Consider the following 19,362-nt stretch of genomic DNA (forward strand, 5'->3'; position numbering starts at 1 on the left):
TAAGATGAAGTTGTTGACAATCAATACACTCAGTAGACCCTGGCCTGTATCAGATGCACCTTAGTCTCCAGAGAGACACCATTGCTCTTCAGTACTTTGGAGAGGTCCCTAACAGCAGACTTTCCCATCGCATAACATAAATTAGATTTAGAAAATAGGTTTTAAATGATCACTGTTGTCTCTATTAAAGTTGTCACCAAACATGTATGATAATGAGACTGATAGCATTCCACCGGATTCCTTTAAGTAAAATTATGGGAACCGCAGGAAATTGCTAAGAGTGTGCCGCAGCTTGTCAAACACCTGTGATAAGAATCCCAAACATATGCTCCAGTTATGGACTGGGGGTGGGGGTGGGGGGTAGGGGTCCGATACACATTTTCTCTGGTATTACCCCAGTGTTACCAAGCACAAGAATTAGGAATAAACCTAAATGCTTAAGAAAATGTAAAATTCAGGAGGACATTGTTTCTATTAAAAGGAAAATATTGATGGCAAGCAAGCAGAAGTTCTCTAACGAGAGGAGTGATTATTCCATCCGACTTCCCCAAGGAATGTTGCCCAGGGATAATGATTACCGAGTAACATGGTGAGCAAGCCGGGGAAATGCGGCAACCAGTGTGTGGACCTTCACTGCCCTAGTGCGCCCAGACTCTCTAACTGACGGTCAGGAAAACCGAATTCTAAAAGCACAGAGATTCAGAAGTACCTTATGTAGGTACTTTTCAGGGCGTGATGGGGATGACAGGGAAGTGGGCGAGAAGAGGGAGATAGACGACGGATAAAGAAAAAACCCCAGCGCTGTGGGGATTACTTTTGCTTTGACAGTTTTATAAGAGAGTATCTTAGAAATGTTCTGAATAATGTTCCCAAGAGTCATTTTGTTGAGGAAGTGCCCTTACACTTAAATACAAAATAACAGCGAACTTCAACTGACATAAGGATTGCCCAACTGCTGAAGCTTAATGATCATGGTGGTGAACTGAGAACCAACTAGTTGTCATCGAATTGACCCAACTCATTGTAAGCCCTCATGTGTCCAATGAGAATTGTGCCCATAAGATTTTTCTCTTTGGATTTTCTTGGGGGTGTTGTTTTTAATAATATTTGGTATTATTGTGCTCTCCATGAATTTTTCAAATCCAGGTTCTTGTTTGACGATTTCTACACCAGTTTTTCAGTGACATTCATTCTCTTTTTCACAATGTGTGAACATTTGCTTTAAACTGCATTCTGGATGCTCTGTTTCCAGGACACTTCTGCCCCCTTATCTTGTTTTAGAATAATTGTTCACTATTTGGTCTCACGTAGATTGCTTTTAAGAGGAACACCATAGTCACATAGTACAGTTCTTTATTTGCATGTTAATCTGTTATTGCACTACAATGTGACTTCAGGGAATGTTTCCAGTTCACTGTTTAATGCGTATTTTGGGAAATTTTATTTGGCTTCACCTTGTCCAGTAAGACTTCCTTTTTAAGAATTTGACTTCTGTTCCACATTTTCCTCCTTTTTAAATTAAAATTCTGTTATGGTCCTGATGAAAACAATTGGTAGTGTTCTCTGAGCACCTTCTTGTTCTTCAAGTCTTAGGGTAATGATTGGTTGGTGCAATCTGTGAGTCCTGTAAACTAGTTACATCTCTGTAATTTTGGTTTCCTTCTACTTCACAGAGTTGTTCCTGATTGAGTCCCTTCCTCAGGTAAATAACCTGTAACCAAGTCTTTTTTCTGAATAGTGCCTTCTGTGTATACTTGAACCTCCAACCTCTTGGTTGTTGTGAAGTGCTATCAAAATGAATACAAATCATAGGGACCCTATGAAAAGAAGATCTGAAACCAATCCATCCTGTGCCATCCATACATATCACCTCTGATATACTTGTTCTCATTGCTGCAGCCACGGTGTAAATCTATCTCTTTGAAGGTCTCTTCCTTTTCTTCTCTATCACTGACCCTCTACCTTTCCAAGGAATAGCCCTTCCTAACAACATAGCAGAAATCAACTGGATACCAATTAAAATGTTTCAAATGATAGACGCAGCCCTGGATGTGTTCATCAGTCTATATTTGGAAATTTAGAGGGTAGCTGCCTGGCCAATGGACTGGAAGAGATCCATATTTTTTATCTCATTCCCAAGAAAAGTGATCCAACAAAATGTGGAAGTAATTAAACAATACTATTAATATCACATGCGAGCAAACTAGAAGATCATTTAAAAATGGCCAGAACAATACCTAGAGAACTGCCGGATGATCAAGCTGAATTCAGAAAAGGCCGTGGCACATTGCTGATGTCAGGTGGATCCTGGTGGAATGCAAAGAATTACAGAAGAATGTCTATTTGTGCTTTATTATCAAAAACATTTGAATGAGTGAATCTTAACAATTATGGCTAACATTGAGAAGTGTGGGAATTCCATTCTAGAAGACTTAGTTATGCTCATGCAAAACCTATACATAGAACAATAGGCTGTTGTGAAAACAGAAGAAGGAAACACATGATTTAAAATTAGGAAAGATGTGCGTCAATGCTGTAGTCTTTTATCATAGCTATTTAATCAATATGCTGAGATTATTTGAGAAGCTGGATTCTATGAAGAAGAACGTAGCAACACGATTTTAGGAGGATTCACAAATAACCTTCGTTATGCAGATGACACAATCTTTCTTGCATAAAGTAAGGAATACTTGAAGAACTTGGTGCAGAAGATGATGATAGGTGCCTTTAACAAAAATTGCATTTCAATGTCAATAAAACCAAAATCCAAGTCACTGGCCTGATAGGCAACATCATGATGGAGAAAAGATTGAGACTGTGGAGAAAAGACTGAGACTGTTGGATCCAAGTAAGATGAAGTTGTTGACAATCAATACACTCAGTACTAGCAGTCAGAAGATCAGGAGACATAGTGCATTGGGAAAATCTGTAATCAGGGAACCTGTCAAATGATGAAGGAGGCAAAGATGATGAGGCCTCATTTCACATACTTTGGGCCTGTTGCTAGGAGAGGTTCTTCCTTGGAGAGGGACATCATGCTTGGGAAAGTGGAGGGTGACGAAGAAGAGGAAGACCCTCAATTAGATGGACAGAGTGACTGTCGCAGTGGGCTACAGGATGTTGGAGATTGTGAGAATGGTACAGGGTAGGGTTGATGCTTTACCATCTCTGCCTCTAATGATTGCTCTAGCTGCATCTTCTCTAAGATACATTTGTATGTTCTTTTGACAGTCCATGGGACACTCAGCACTTTTCTCCAATAGCACGACTCAAGTGCATCAATCTTTCCTCTGGGTTTTTTTTCTTCTTTTCTTTCTATTGTCCAGTTCTTGAATGTATAGCAGGTAATTGAAAAAATCACGACTTGAATCAGATGGCTGACATCAATTCTCTTCAGTACTTTAGAGAGGTCCCTGACTTTTACAGTGAAAAACATCTTTTGATTCCTTGACTGTTGGTACTGATGGTGTTGATTGTGGATCCAAGCAAGATGAAATAATTGACAACGTCAATCTTATCTTCATCTATGACGATGTTACCTATTAGCCTCCTGGCGAGGATCTTTGTTTTCCTGATGTTGAGATGGAATCCGTAGTACAGGCTGTAGTCTTTGATATTTTGCAACAAGAGTTTCATGTTCTCCTCACTTTCAACAAGGCTGTCATCTGCATAATTAAGGTTGTTGATTTTTCCTCTAATTATTATTCTCATAAAGTCCTTGTTCAATTATTTGTTCAGTATACAGAATGAACAGGTATGGAGAAAAGATACAGCCTTGACACATACTTTTTATTCTAAACTTTGCAGTGTTTCCTTGTTCTACTGAAGAGCAGCTTCTTGGGTTAGGCATGAATACAATTAGTATTCTGAATTGCTGTTCTCAGTATTAGCCATAGTTTGTTATAATCCACACAGTCAAATGCTTTCGCATAGTCAATAAAACACAAAAAGTCTTCTGGTACTGTTCGCTTTCAACCAAGATTCTTCTGACACCAACAATTATATCCTTGGTTCCATGACGTCTTCTAAATCCAGCACTTAAACTTCTGGAAGCTCACTCTCAGTGTGCTGTTCTGTTTTGGGATGATCTTCAGCAATATTTTACTTATATATTAATGATATTTTTTTGTAATTTATTTGCACATTCTGTTGGATCACCTTTCTTGGAAATGACAACAAATATGGACCTCTTCCGGTCACTTGGTCACTTAGCTGTCTTCTGAATTTTCTGGCACCAACTAGTGAGCACGTCCAGAATTGCATTTGTTAGTTGAAACTTGTCAATTGGTATCCCACCAAGTCTTGGGCCTATTTTTTGGTCAATACTTTCTATGTAGCATAAGTTGCTTCCCTCATTGCTATTACTCTTTATCATATGCTAATTCCTGAAATATTTTGCTTTTGACCAGCTATTTTTAGTACAATGACTCTGTGTATCCCCTCCATCTTCTTTTGATACCTCCTTGGGTCATTCAAGATTTTGCACATAGCATCTCTCAGTATTGCAACTCAAAGTTTGAACTATTTTTTGTGTTTTTCATTTCACCTTAAATTCTGACAGAGTTCTTCCATTTTTTATTCTCCAACTCCTGTTCTTTGCAAATTCCATTATAGTACTTTGTATTCTCAAGCTACTTTTTTGAAATTTTCTGTTCATCTCTTTTACTTTGGAATCTCTTCCTGTTTTTTTTTTGTTTGTTTTGGGTTTTTTGTTTTGTTTTGTTTTGTTTTAGAAGGCTCCTCAACTCTCTAGGGCCATTTTCAGAGTCTTTTCTAACATACACTTTGGTCTTTTCTTTCTCTTCTACCTTTTGCTTTCTTCGAGGCTAACATTCATTTTATCCCTTCCGTCATCAGTATTCAGTGCTTCAAACCTATTTGTGAGGTGGTTTTAAAACTCAGATTTAAGAGCCTCAAGTAAACTCATTTCCAACTCATAGCTGAGCCTCACGTGAGTTTTCAGAGGTTCTAGATCACATGAAAGGTGATCACTCATCTCTCCTGAGGAGATACTGATGGATTTGAAAAGCATGACATGTTTGGGGTAACAGAGCAACTCCTTATAAACTATGCCACCGGAGCTCCCTGCTTATCAATCTGTTGTGCTGTTGTATACTGTAGAGTTGGAACAGACCCATAGCTGACCGTCTAGTGGGTCTTCAGAGGCAGTTAATCATCCATCCTTCTGCTGCGGCGCAGCTGGTGACCTCGAACCACCTACCTTTGGGATTGCAACACAGCTTCTTGCCACTAGGCCACCAGAGCTCCCTAGAGCATTAAAATGTTTCTTTTGCTTTTCAAGGAGAGGAGCGAACCGGGGCGGGGGGGAGCATAAAAGTGCAACAATGAATGATTGGAATTCCAAAATCTCTGTAGATGTTCACTGAAATTTAAAAAAAAAAAAAAGTTTGTGCCATCTAGTCATTGTCGTTATGTAACAAAGTCAGAACCAATGCCTAACTGATCCCCCAGTGGGTTTTTCAGAGACAATAATTCACACGGGAAGAGATTGCCCATCTTTCTCCTGTGTGGCAACTGGTGAATTCTAAGCATGTATCTTTGGGTGGAGAGCGCAGTTTCTTATTATTAAACCACCAAAGCTACTACCTAGAGAGTCCAGTAAGTGGTTACTCACTGCTGCTGAAGCTGGAACCAACTCATAGCTGATCCTCTGCCCACTGAGATTCAGAAGCCATACATTTCATAAGAAGAGATCGTGAGAAGTCCTCGCACAGAGCGGCCGCTGGATCCCAACAACCAGAAAGGTACAGACTTCGGGTCAGCAGCATAACTCCCTATGGACTTAACCACAGAGCTCCCTAAACTTGATGTGCTAGGCCACCAGAGGTCTGGCTCATTAAATTGATAATGACTGTCTTCTCAGCAGTACTCTGGGACTGTAGTTTTTAGGTGCCACTGAGTCAAGTATGACTTGTAACGACCCTATGAACTGCAAATCCTGTCCTATACTGTCCCGTTCTGATTAGTTCTAACACACTTGAGCCCAATGCTATTGTCTCTCTTGCTGACCCTCCCTCTTTCCAAGCGTGATGTCCCTTTCTGAGGGACAGCCTTTCCTAGCAACATGTTCAAAGTAAGATGACGCTTTGCTATCTTTGCCTCTAAATAGCACTCCTCACTGCACCTTTTCCAAGATAGATGTTTGGGTTTTGGTTTTTTTTCAGTACATAGGATATTCAATATTCTCTAATGCCAAAACTCAGTATTTGTGAATAAGGGGGTCTACCCTGTTATTGATAAGATCAAGAAATGAACAAATGCCTCTACTCATCAGAGCTACTAAAATGTATTGAATAAAGGCAATTCACATTAACTGATTGATTCTTTGGAGAGTTGGTATTTACATTGTAAAGATAGATGAGAATAACTACAGATTCACTCAGCACTTACCACTGTGTATATATTTTTAAAGAATATTTTAAAATAATTTTTATGCATTACTACTTCAGTGCAAGTAATTTTATAAACGAAAAGCCATTTTCTAAGCTGAAAAAAAAAAACAACAAACAACCTGAGGCACTGAGAGGTGGAATAACTTGCCTCAGATGGAGGCAGAACTTTGATCATATCCACAGCCTTTGAGATTATCCTTCTGACATGCATTTGGATCTAGTACCTGGACAGTGTGGTTCCTTGACAGAGGCAGAACAGACAAGTAATATCAATTTGTAGATGTTCTTGGGAAAGGATCAAAGGGCTTAAGAAGAGGGCAGGATTTGAACTTCTAAGGTGACCACTATCCTATAATAACTCGCCTTTCTGTCTTAATACTGAAGACAGTGTATCAAAAGTAAGAAACAAATCTATTTTTAAAGTTACTGCAAGCTCTTGTGGTTCAATGAGAAAGTTCTGCACTTGGCTTTGAGGTCAGTGATTCACAGAGCAGGCATGTCTCCACGGCTCCCTTTCACTATTTCTCTGCTTAACTTACTTTTCCCTTACAAAAAGAAAGCAGGTGAGTACTTTGTGGTGGCAACCAAAATGCTCTTCTGTGTTTAGTGCATTAAAATAATCTCGGTTAAGTCTTACTGGTGTTTAGAGATTTTTAGCCCAGAGATAATGTGTGTGACAAAGAGTGTGAGAGAGAGAGAGAGAGAGAGAGAGAGAGAGAGAGAGAGAGAGAGAGAGAGAGTGTGTGTTCTTTTGCAGTACAGACATAAATAAGGAATATCAAAGAGAGTATCTGCAACACATTGGATATGATTATTTTACTTTCTTCACAATATAGAAACCATATTTAATAATGATAGATAATCAATCCATTCAATAGTTTCTTTATTGTATCTAGGGTCTTTGTCAGGTGCTGGTCTTCTTCCTCCGACTGAGAACTGACTCTGTGGGTGGGCTCTACCTGCTGCAAGACTGACCATAGGGCATGCTTGTTTCACTGCTAAAGGTCTTGTTTCCTTCAGCCCCTTCTCCACTGATAAAAGGAACAGCCTTTCGTGTGTGTGCATCAAGGCACCAAAACAGAAAATGTCAAAACACTGTACTAGATGTTTTTAAGAGAAGGGACAAAAATAAATATCATCTGCACTTAAAAAAAGAGGGGGGAAGTGAAGTTAATTAAGAGTCATAATGTCAAACAGATACAACTAATTAGTGGGATGTATGTCTTTATGGTAAACAGAAACCATCGTAGTCGTAGTAAGTACACTAGTGATGATAACTACTATTTGTTAAGAGTGTACACTGATATTTTGCACACACTGAATCCTTAATGTTGTACCCATGGAGAGGAAACTCTACTACTTGTGATAATTAAGAAAACACATGTTAAGGATGTCAACTATATAAAGGTCCAGCTGCTGAACGTTGAAATCCACCCTGACCTATGTACTAAGAAGACAGTTCTTGCTCAACTTCACACAGTAGTTCCCTGTCAGAAGAAGGGGATTCACATTTTACTAAGACCATAGAAACATTCCAGAAAATATTGAACAAGTTGACTATCATTACATATTATAAGATTTTGCCAAGATAGTTAAATGGCTATCTCCAACCTGATGGAAGTATTTCCTTTGTAATTGCCTTCTTTTTCTACCTTACAAAGTGGTGGAGGAGATTGCTCTGCAAGAAGCAGGAGTGGCAGCCACTTCCGAAATGGCTTGCCTCTGGAAACTCTATGAACAGTGCTCAGGTCTTTTGATCACAGGGTCGCTATGAGTCGTCTACGACTCAAGGGCACCTAACTACAACAACAACAACCATAGACACTTAAATGTCTAAAGGAGCTCTGGTGATACAATTCAGAGTGAGTTGTGCTGCTAACCAAAAGGTCGAGTTCTCAGGCAGCTTGAATACTCCAGCAGCTAGCTGGGAGAGAGAAGCATAATCATTTATAGGATTTGCAATTCCAGAAACTTTCGAAGCACACCGTGGATTAGAGCCAACTCAGTTGAAACGAATGAGTTAAAATGTCTAAACACAACTAAGACTTACTGAACCTTTAGGACACTGAATGTAAAAAGAAAATAGGAACTAAGAATACCATTCTCGAGAGACATAGGACTCTTCTTGTAGCCAATCTTGGCTTGAATACTCCCTTAATAGTCTCACTGAACCTCTGTTAGACTGTACAGGAATTTCAGATGCTTCCACTCAATCTCATCTCGCTCTTTACATCATCATCTGCCTCTCCTCTAATGATCTCCTGTTTTCTGGTTTTTCTTCACATACCTAGGCTCTAAAACGAAATGATTGCCCACTTGATCCTATCTTGGGCTATGCCTCTTGGGATACCTGTACTCACGCAATATTTTTTCTTAATTTATAAGAAAGAAAACACAAAAGAGAGAATGAGAAGCAAAAACACAAAAGAGCAAAGAGAGAGAACCAAACAAAAAAATAAAAGCAACTGGTTCAATAATGCTTATCCAAGGCTACACACAGTAAGAATTACATTTACTCATAGGTGTTCCTATTTCAGAATCTACATTAGTAACGATTAAACAACTTCAAAAAAATGCAGAAGGAAGAGAATGAGTTGGGCAAACAGAAGGACCAGTAACTCCCATGTCAGAGACTTAATAGTTGCATAACATCTAGAGAGGAACTCTGTCCACGATAAGAAAACAGAAAGGAAAATGAGGTGACAATGTGGTTTCCTTACATTGTTTATTGACTGCTAGGTGTTTCTGGAGACCCACATTTCTGTGAATAGGTACTTGAATTGTTATGTTTCACTACAAATCAAAAAACTGGCAACTAGGATTCACTAACTACTCCATGGAAGGAAGATATACAATCTCTTGCCCTAAGGATTTACAGCCCCAGAAACCCAATGGAGGGTCACTTTGAGTCGAAATTGGCCCAACAGCACTGTTTTTTGTTTTGTTTTTATTTCTTCTGACACATTCTTCATTTACTTACACTTTTACAATTACATTATCTTTACTCTGGGAATTTGAAACTTAAAACACACAAAACTCATGTGTGTTTATTAGAAAAATGCTATTTTTTATTCTTTACCAAACTGATAAATTACCTTTTTGTGAATGTAGTAAATAAACTTTGCCTCATGCCAAAAATGAATCACTTTTTACAAACATGGTTGTGTCAAGTGCATAATGCAGATTGTTGAGAGGGCCTCCTTCAATCTTGATGGTACATTTTTCTTCCTATAGTTCAGCTTCTCAAATGATTTTCAGATCATACCTTGGTACTAGCAGCCAGGAGATCAGAAGATACATTGTTTGGTTGCTGTTGTTTTGTGTTCTTTTTTTTTTTTTAATTTCACTAATTTTAATGAATGTTTACAGAGACTTTGGATTTCCATTCATTCATTGTTGCATTTTTCTCCCTGTCCCCTCTGCTCCCCAGTTCTCTCTTCTCTTTGAAAAGTAAAAGAAAGATTTCTTCACTGGTATACAAACCCAACCCGGCCGTCCCCCTCCCCTCCCCACCTCCCCCCGCCAGTACACTCCACTATGCAGCTTTCATTCAAGACACATTGTTCTTGTCTGCTGTCAGGGATTTTTTTTAAATACTGAAGAGAAATGGTATTAAAGACTGAATGTGTGCATGATGCAAGCCAATCACCTGCCATGTATCAGAGATGGACTAATTAATAAGGATGACAGTAGAAGAATGTATGTCTTTGAACTGTAGTGCCGGAGAATAGTAATGAAAGTCCTGTGGACTGGCAAAAGAACAAACTGATTGGAGAAGGTGCAGAGTCCTTCTTGAAGGCAAAGGGGATAAAGCCCCATCCCACATACTTAGGGCATGTTGCTAGGGAAGGCACAACATGCTTGGAAAGGTGGAAGGATGACAAAAGAGAGGAAGATCCTCAACCACGCGGATTGACTGGAGACTCCATCAATGGGTTTAAGTGTGTCAGAGATTGTGAGAAAGGCACAGGCTAGAACAGGGTTCAGATCTATTCTTTCTAAGGTCACAATGGCCCCTTAGAACAATTCAAGAATTGCTTTCATTTTCCCAACTTTGGAGACTTTTTCATTCCTTCCACTCTCATATCCTCAGAAGTTCTCTTATGTTGTCATTGTCATCAGGGGCTGTCAGTTCAGCTCAGATTCTTGACAAATCTCTGTACAAGAGAACTGAATACTTTCTAGAACTGTACCATCCTCACAATCATCAATGTAGCCATTATTGCAGCCACTGTGCCAATCAATCTATTGAATGGCACCTTTCTTTTCAGGGATCTTTTATTTTACCAAGTACAATGTCCTTCTCCTAGGACTAGTCTCTCCCGATAATATGCCCTCCAAAAAAAATGAGATTAAATTCTCACCTCCTCACTTCGAAGCAGCAGTCTGATGATATTTTATGATAGATTTGTTTTTCTCTGGATAGATTGCATTTTGCTAAGCATAACTCAAATACATTATTTTTCAGTATTTATCCAACTTTCCCATGCTTATGAGGTGACTGAAATAATCACCACTGGAATCAGGTGTACCTTTGTTAGTAAAGTGCCATTTCTGTTCAGCACTTTAAAACATTTCTTGGTAGCAGATTTACTGCTCCCACCTTCCACCCCCGGGAAATACTTTGTTTAGCTTTAGACTGTTACTTCCATGTCTGCTGATTAGAGGTACAAGTAAAAGAAAATCATGACGTATTCAATGTACTCCCTGACAATGATGTTGCTTATTGGTCCAGTGTGAAGATTTTGTTTGTTTTCTTTACACTGAAGTATATTCCATATTGAGAGTTATATCACCTTCGGTTTTCATGAGTTAGTCCTTCAAGATTTCTTTGTTATCAGCAAGCAAGGTTGTGTTATTGGCATATTACTTGTTAAAAGAGCCTTCTTCCAATCCTGATGCTATACACTTCATCAAAATAGTCCAGCTTCTTGGATAATTTTCTCAGCGTTCAGATTGAATAAGTATGATGAAGCAATACAACCTGATGCAGACTACTCCCAATTTTAAATGATACTCTATTTCTTGAATACAGGCTGACCAAGATCAATCTGATATCAGCCATGATACCCCCGGTACACCTTTTTTAAACCAGCTTGAACTTCTAGAAGCCCTCTGTCCATTCCAGTTGCATTTGGGTAATCTTTACAAAGATTTTACTTACCTGTCATATTATTGATGTGGTTTGATAATTTTCAATTGTATCATCTTTTTTGGAATGGGAAGAAATATGAGGATTTTGCTAAGGTTTGTTTTCTGGGTTTTGTCCAGATTTGGGGGTGGCCCTTGCTCAAAATTGGGTGTGAGCAGATTAGATCAGGCCTCCTGTTTACAAAGACATTTGGTTACCAGTGTGGGGCTGCTTTCATTCTGAGAAGATGAATGGAGCTGGTGGCCACATTCTGATAAGGTTTGTTTTCTGGTTTTTGGCTGAGACTTGGGTGTGGCCATTGCTTGAAACTGGGTGTGAAAGAATTAGATTTAATGGTTTTGTTTTCAGTCAAATATTCTTCTAAGTAACATAGTAATGGTCTGGAAATTTGCTGTAGAAAGGCAGCTTGTGGTTTTTGTGATGTTCAACACTGTGACACTGATGTGTCAAATGTGATGATGGTTACCCATGGTGGACTGTGTTTTGAGGCTCTCCCAAATTAAAACAGGCTTGGAAGCAGGAGTGGTATCCACTTCAAAAATAGCATGTTTCCAGAAACTTTATGAACTGAGAGAAAAGGTGAAAGATTTTTTTGCTCAAGACTTCAGTTCATAGAGTCACTATGAGTTGTCTAGGACTCTATGACTCAACAGCACTTAACAACAGCTATTCCTTGTTCTCTTTTTAAACGACTAACACTTGAACTATGTTCTAGTTTCTAAATGAGTAAAATTAAGTTATGGAATTCCTACTTTGGGAATGTTATTCATACTTTTTGTATAATTCACACAAATTATTTTGTATAAGTAAAAGAAAAATGTAGGCTACATTTTGTTTCTCGTATTTTTGCTTACAGCTAATATTCTTTGACATCAGTAATGTTAGCCTTTATTCCAAGTTCGATCCTGAATCCAGCTTGCTTTTTTGAGGCTAATATATTTTGCTTCATAATTTTTAAATTATCTGCTGCTCTCTAAGTTAACCAAATATATTAAATTTGACGCACAGGTCTGAGAGTAAGTGAAAAAAAAAAAACTCTCTCAAAAGAAGGCTGTTATCAATTTATTATTTGAAATTTGATAAGAGTTTTACTAACATTTTGAGTTTATAAATTCTTTAAGGTCTAAAAATACTCCTTTTATCATGTAACTGCTCAGTTTATCCTTGCTAATACAGGAAAGACAGAGACTTGGACACATAAGTAAGATTCGAGGTCTTATTGTTTTTAAGCTATCTTTAGATTCTATGAAAAACTAGACAAAAGAAAAGTTTTCAGGACAATGACAAAGTAACAGTGATGAAATCACTTCTGAATTGAAAGTTGTGTCTAACCCTAGGATGTTATTCACTACTCTGTAAGAACTATAAAGGCCCAAGGATTTTAAAAGGAATTTAATCCTTCAAGGCCAAGATGTATATGACTTTCAATTTCTCCCTTTCTTTTTTATAAGGCCAGGAGGTTAGGTGATGTGGTTGTACTCTGTCTCACTAATTAAACACTTCTTTAATACCATCTTCTATTCTTTACTTCTATTTAGAGCTGAGCCGCGTATTGTCCACATCACTTTGTAAAATTTGCTCTCACTTGGTTCCATCAAATTATGTTCAAATGACGTTTCATTCTACTCTAAGCATATAGAGGGGCATGCCATTCTCGAGCAAGTGAGATCTTTTGATTTATTTGGAGTCATTTGAGCATTTCACCTCACAGGTGACCTGAGCACATCTCATCTAAACCTTCCCTTTGTGCGTTGACAAAAATCTTTACTCTCATTTATTTGGAAAGAATAAATATGTTCTCTGACCTGTCTGAACTGTTCAACACTTTGCTTCCAACACTTATAAAGATCTGTTAGTGTATAGATTGGGGGGGTAGGAAAGATACAGCATGGTGCTTTGCTAGACACTTTCATGGAAGATTAAAAGATTCAGTGGAAGAAGAAAAAATTTACTCCCCTACAGTTCCCTTCTTATGTATTTGACAACCCTTAATGAAGAGAGATGCAATGCTATTTGTCGCTATTTCACTTTAAAAATACCAGAAAACCGCCTTTCTATGAATATGGTGCCAAAAGCAAAGAAGCAAACCCCTGCTCCTCCCAAAACTGAAGCCAAAACAAAGGCATTTAAGGACAAGAAGACAGTCCTAAAGGGCATCCACAGCCAAAAACAAACAAACAAACAAACAAAAAAAAATCTGCACTTCACCTACCTTCCCGCGGCCTAAGACACTAAGATTCTGATGGCAGCCCAAATACCCCCAGAAGAGCGCCCCCAGGAGAAACAAGCTTGACCACTATGCCATCATCAAATTTTCCCTGACCACTGAGTCAGCCATGAAGAAGACAGAAGATAACAACACACTTGTGTTCACAGTGGATGTCAAGGCCAACAAGCACCAAATCAAACAAGCTGTAAAGAAGCTCAATGACATTAAAGTGGCCAAAGTCAGCACCTTGATTAGGCCCAATGGAGAGAAGGTGGCGTGTGTCTGACTTGCTCCTCCTGGCTATGACGCTTTGGATGTTGCCAAGAAAATTGGGATCATACAAATTGAGAGCAGCTGGCTAATTCTAAAAACAAATTTTGCTCATAAAAGAAAAAAAAAAACCACAAAACCATAAAACCAAGTATCAAATACCAATAAGAGCTGGAACTTAATGAGATTGCCTTGTTTATCCAATTACACAAGTTTCTTGCCACTCACAGGATTCAGTCTTCCTTTTCTACTGCTTCTTTCAGTGGGAAAGATTTGTGTTTTCTTTCTTTGATAGCCTGTGCCTTATACAAGTTCCATCTATCAGAAGTTTTACTGTAACAATAATCAGGAATGTTCCGAGAGAAGTTTTTGATAAAATAACAAAAGATGTGATTTGCACACCAACTTGTGCCAAGAAGATCTCAGAATCTGACACCCAAAGGGTTAAAACCATCAACTCCTTTATTAAAGCTATCACAACACCAGAGTTTAGAGGTTCAGTGTCTTCTGTGTTGTCTTTCTCTAGCAAGACAGAATGAGAAAGAACCAGAAAATCAGAGAATGAGAACACATAGAAATACAAAATGTCTGGAGGAAGTTGCATCAGAATGCATAGCAGCAAAACAAAAGAATGAGTTGAAATATCACTTTGTAGTGTGTAAATAGTGTCATGTTACACAGCTATAATCTCAGTTAATCTTCAAAACTCTACCATGAAGAGATAATTAGCCTATTTAAAAAATGAGGAGACAGGCAAATTGTTAAGCCCACACAGCTAATGATTGAAACGGAATGAGAATTCTCTTGCCTTTAAGTTGAAGAATGTGACTGTGATTACATTTTTTAGTTACTCTTTCTTTCAGCCTGTTTGTCACCACCCTTTCAATATATGTCCAGCAGTGGTGGTAACCCATTATATTTCAACGTTTATGCTAGGAGTTTGGCATACAGTATGCTTTGCAAGCAGCTGAACTAGGCAACACCATGGTCTGCTTTCAAGGCAAAGGAAGCTCAGTTCAGGTAAGTTAAAAACAATAAAACCTGGGTCACATCGCTGACCTATAGCAGAGTTAAACCTTGAACCTAGTCTGGATACACATTTTGTGCTCTTCACTTTTATGTTCTGTTGTACACTAGAAAGACTGCCAACTTGACATGCGTGTTCCTCTGGTGTATTTGTTTCTGTTCCTCCACGGCCTCTACAATGAGCCCTCACCGGCTTTCCCTCAGTGTGGGGCTCTGATTGTCTCTGTTGCTGAACACACTCACTGCTGCCTCCCCATTGTATTTCTGACACAGAAAATCACATGGGAGGAAATGACACTAAAGACAGCAATCTCCTCTCATAAAGATTTATAGCCTTCAGATATTCGATAAAGGATCACAACATTGTTAGAATTGACTTGATAGAAGTGTGTTTGCTGTACTTTTTGGCTAGTTATGTCATTTAAAAAAAATCTAAAAGAATGGTATGAGAAAAACAGTGGTATGATTTGAAATAGGAGAAGCAAAGGAAATGCTAGGCCATAAACAGATGATCTACAAGAATTCAGATTTCTGACTAGACCATAATATCAGTAAAAGTATTAAGCATTCATTTGATTCAGCTATTGTCCTGCCTATCTAAGTGTCTAAAACTTTGGCCACCTTTTCTGTAAAAAGGATTCATTAAAATTAAAACAATAGTCTTTTGAGAACTCATATGTTTTTGCAAAATTAGTGCAACAATTTGTTCATCTATTAAAATATTTATCTCCTAAATACTGCTGTTGTGGTGGTTAAGTGCCACTGAGTCATAGGCGACTCATAACAACCCTATGAATGAAAGACCTGAACACTTGTATAATTTTCATCGTTCTCCAAGTTCACAGGGTTTCTGGACACAAGCTATTTGGAAGTTGATGCCACTCCTATTTCCAAGCTTGTTTTAATCAGAGAGCTCCATGGATAACCATTATCACATTTGACACATCAGTGTCACAGCGTTCAGCATCACAACAATGGTGAGTTACCTCTGTACAGCAAATGGACAGACCAGTGCTATACCACTTAGAAGAATGTTTGACCAAAACCAATTAAAACCAGGCCTGAGGGCTGGAGACTAAACTCACCCACCTTTGGCTTGATAGCATCACTTTCTGTCCAGTAGGCCAACTGAGCTCTCACACAAAATATGATTCCGTGAACTGAAGAAACAGTTTTGAATAAGACAGAGATTTGGCACTGACTGAATGAACATGTAGAAAAAGATCTTCTGTTAGCTTTAAAGGTTGCTTGATTTAAAGAATACATATTATGAAGGCCTATTATGTTACAATCACAAGCAGTGTGCTTATTTCTGGTGAGTCAGAAATGATACATAACTTACCACCGTGCAGGGGCTTTGCTGTAAATTGCAGAGGGGTGGACTGCTCATCTTTCTCCCACAGAGCTCCCAGTGGATTCAAATAATTTGTTTTGGCATCGGTAGTGTAGCTGACTTAAACCCAGCCCTTTCCTGTGCCGCCATCATCAACATCTCTGACATACAACCATTGCAGGGCAACTGCCTACCCATTTGGTCGCCAGAGCTCAGAATAGAGACACAGCTCAAAAGTTAGTAGAAAAGGGTGCAAAAGTCATTAGTAATTGGGACATGGTATGAATGTAAGAAAAATGGATGCTGTCAAAAATGAAAGGGCCTGTGTACGGTGATTGACATTCTAAGTATCAGTTAACTGAGATGGACAAGCATGGGCCCCTTTGGATCTGACAATTACACAATCTACATTGCTGGGAATGAAAAACTGAGCAAGAATGGTATTGCTTTCATAGATTAAAAAGGCATTTTCAAAATCCACCCTGGAGCAGAATGCTATGAGCGATAGTACTATTATCCATAAGCATACTTAGGAAGATTGTTAATATGACTATTATTCAAACATATGCACCAACAACTACAGCCAAAGAGGAGATTGAGGCGTTCTATCAACTTTTGTTGTTCTGAAATTGACACACATGCGATCAAGATACACGTCAATAATTACTGGTGACTGTAACACAAAAGATGGTAACAACGAGGAAGGAATGGTAGTCAGAAAGTATGAACTTGGTGACATAAAAGAGGCTGGAGATTGAATGATTCAATTTATTGCACTCAATGCTTTGCTCATAGAAAATACCTTTTCTTAAAAAAAAAAACAAAAGAAAAAAAAATACAAAGATGTCAAAGCTTCATCTTTCATAGTTAGGACATGTATCTAGATGAGACAATTGCTTGGACAGGGACATCCTGTTTGGATAAATAAGTCAGAGAAGGAAAAGACAACACAAATGAGATGGATTGACAAGGTGACCTCAGCAGTGGGCTCTAGTGTGTCAGAGATGATGACAAATGATGGCACAGGATAGGGCAGGGTTCAAAGACGGCTGTCCATAAGGTTTCTATGAGTCGTTCTCAACTCGACAGCATCTAACAACAACAAGAATTACAACAACTGATTACTGGGGAGTTAGGTTGATCCTCTTTTTGCTGACAAATAGAGACAGAAGATTTATGATACATAAACTTTATGACACATAAAATGCATATTTCTTCTCTGAGCTTTTCGGAGAACATATGTTTTTAATGTTTCTAGAGTGCTACTCCACGCTCTTGTCTTCATTGTATGTCAAACGCTGTGGTACATGCTGGGAGCTCTGGCGGTCTAATGGGGAAGAAGTCGTGCTGCCAACATAAAAGCGGTTCGGACTTATCAGTAGCTCCCCAGGAGAAAGATGGGCAATTTCCTCTCGTGTGACTTACAGTGTCTGAAAACCTGCTGAGGCCTCAGCCATGAGTCGCCTTGACCCAATAACAATGAGAGTTCTACAGACTCACAGTTTAATGAATAAATCAACACACAACACTGGGGAAAACCATAAAGCAAAACAACGTGTGTGTGTGTGTGTGTGTGTGTGTGTGTGTGTGTGTGTGTGCGCGCGTGTATGTTTTACTCAATGGTCTCTTTTGTTTGGAGTCACAACACAGTTATATATAGAAGCGAAATTTTCTACTAAATTATGTTTTTAATGTTTTCATGGAGCCACAATTTACACCCATTGCAATCTTGAGTTTGAAAACGTGATGGCAATACAATGGTTTAAGCATATACGTCATCCTGTCACCTTTAAACTTTGACCTCTTGTGTACACTCCTTATTGATGTCTGGAAGATTTAAGGAGAACTCATCCAAAGGAAAATTATGAAGCACCCATATTAGCACAAAATTCAAATAAAGTCAGAGAGTTTTCTTTGAGAAAAGTCATAAAGAAGAAAACATTGCTATGTGAACTAAGTATGAATGATGAGTATGAATTTGGATTGCATTTAGGGGAAATAATTGTGAACATCTGAACGTGTTTCACCATGGGACCAGCATACATCTAGTATGAATAAACAAGGCTCATCCTTCATGAAGGGAGGAAAATTATGTGCTAATCTCAATGATCTGAAACATTTAGGTTTTTAGAAAAATATGAGAATACTTGCAGAGCTAAAATTGAGTGTATTTAGCCATTGAAGATATATTTGTGGTGGGAGAGGGAGCGAAATTAGTTATCAGAGTGATTCATATCTGTTGTTGTGTACAACAGATTCAGAAACAATTCATACTTGACCCTCCAGCAGGTTTTCAGAGGCAGTTAATTGTATGAGAGGAGACTGCTCATAGCTCTCCTGCGGCGCAATGGTTGAACTTGAACTGTAAGTGTTTGGGTTGACAGCACAACTCTTTACCACTAACCCACAAGAACTCCCAGTTAATGCCTAGTGTGACGAAAAGATGTTGCTCTGGTGGCCTCGTGGGCAAGGAAATGCACTGTCGACCCAAAGGCATGCCACTTGAATTCACTTGTTGCTCCATGGGAACAAGATGGACATCTTCTATGAACTTCATAGCCTCTAAAAACATGCAACAAACAAGTGGCAAAAAGACAGCGCTAGTGGAGCCTAAAGTATGTGAGACAAAGTTCTTGCTTCCAAAGAGTACTCTGGTTTCACTTTCTCCAAGACAGACCTATGTGTTCTCTGGGCTGTCCACGAGATATCCCATCCTCTTCTCCAACACCATGACTCAAAGGTATATATTTTTCGACTGGCATTCTTACTCATTATCATGTTGTTAGTAGAGGCCAGTCCATGGAGAAAGAAAGATATCATGCTTGGAAGGGTTGAGGATCAGTGTAAAAGAGGAAGACTGGTGACAGGGTGGAGTGACACAATGACAGCAGCAATGGATTCACATGTGTCAGGGATGGTAAACACAGTACAAGAACGATTTCAGATCCGTTGTACACAG

The sequence above is a fragment of the Elephantulus edwardii genome, unplaced genomic scaffold (assembly GCF_000299155.1).
Source record: "Elephantulus edwardii isolate Elephantulus edwardi_28Jun2011 unplaced genomic scaffold, EleEdw1.0 scaffold00001, whole genome shotgun sequence".
Classification (NCBI taxonomy): Eukaryota; Metazoa; Chordata; class Mammalia; order Macroscelidea; family Macroscelididae; genus Elephantulus; species Elephantulus edwardii.